Genomic DNA, 1,244 nt, shown 5'->3' with positions numbered 1-1,244 from the left:
TGAAGGTTTGGTTGGCAATAAAGTCGAGTTGATTGCCGTGGAGGTCAAGACTTTGCAGGGCATATAAAAAGGGGGATCCCCCGGCGACGTTGGTAACGACGAGATCGCTGCGGGCTAATTCAGTCAGGGCGTTGTTGGCGAGGGAGAGATGGGTAACTTGATAGGCGAGACTAGGAAAGGTGTCCCCAATGACATAGTCACAGTTGACAAACGTCTCGTCGCAATGGCAGACCTGAGAAGTACCGCTTGCTGTACAAGCTACCGAGGAATAAGCACAAAGTAGAAGCATGGGACGGTGAGGTGGAGATGTCATGGCACGTAGCAGCATGAGTCGTGGCTCACGGGAGGGGGCGTGCCACTCCGGACGAGGGTTGAAGCCACAGCACAGCGATACAATGTACGTACCAACGCGTGCAACGGCAGACACCACGGAGCTGGTCCAGGTAATGCTCAGTAGCATGCCCGCCAGCAGCACTGCCTGGCTGCTCGACCGCATGATCCCGCTTAAACCGCGCGACGCGCCAGCGCAACGACCAGCGACAAAACCACGTTGATTAACCAGGGAACGGTGAGGTGAGACGGAAAACTCAAGAGCGTCGAGTTGAACAAGGGCGTGGGCAAATGCAGCCACCCAATTCCGGCCGTCCATGCACGAGTAAATGCAATTTATATGCGTGCCACCGGCGCTGCCGCCGGTGTTGTCGCCGTCAAAGAGTGAGAGGGTGAATCGACGCGGAGATGTAAAGAAGAGAGTGTTAAGCACAAGTGGAGCTGGCTGAGAGACAGAGCTAAACAGTGTCAATATCTTCAGAGATACAAAGGCTTCTTATTTGGCTACCTTACCAAATTTCAAGGTGAAACTAGAGATTATTCGTTGTTTGTTAGATTTTGTAGAGGGACAAGGTGAAGTTGATCCCAACAGCAGAGATGTGCGAGACATCACTGGACGCCTGCCAGCTTTAGACCCTTGAAAAAGCCACCTGCAATATCTAGTGCATTTTATTCATATAGTAAGCTTTGCTACATTAAATGATATTCATCATCTTACAATTGTGCGTATATAAGCAAAGAATGACAGCCTTAGGCGTACACAACAGCTGTTATCAGTGAATAACGATTTTTGATGTTTCTCCTGCACCGCGTGGGCTCTCTCTCTCTCTCTCTCTCTCTCTCTCTCTCTCTCTCTCTCTCTCTCTCTCTCTCTCTCTCTCTCTCTCTCTCTCTCTCTCTCTCTCTCTCTCTCT

Source organism: Monosiga brevicollis, genomic scaffold (genome assembly GCF_000002865.3).
Source record: "Monosiga brevicollis MX1 MONBRscaffold_11 genomic scaffold, whole genome shotgun sequence".
NCBI lineage: Eukaryota > Choanoflagellata > Craspedida > Salpingoecidae > Monosiga > Monosiga brevicollis.
Note: the sequence above shows the minus strand (reverse complement) of the source record.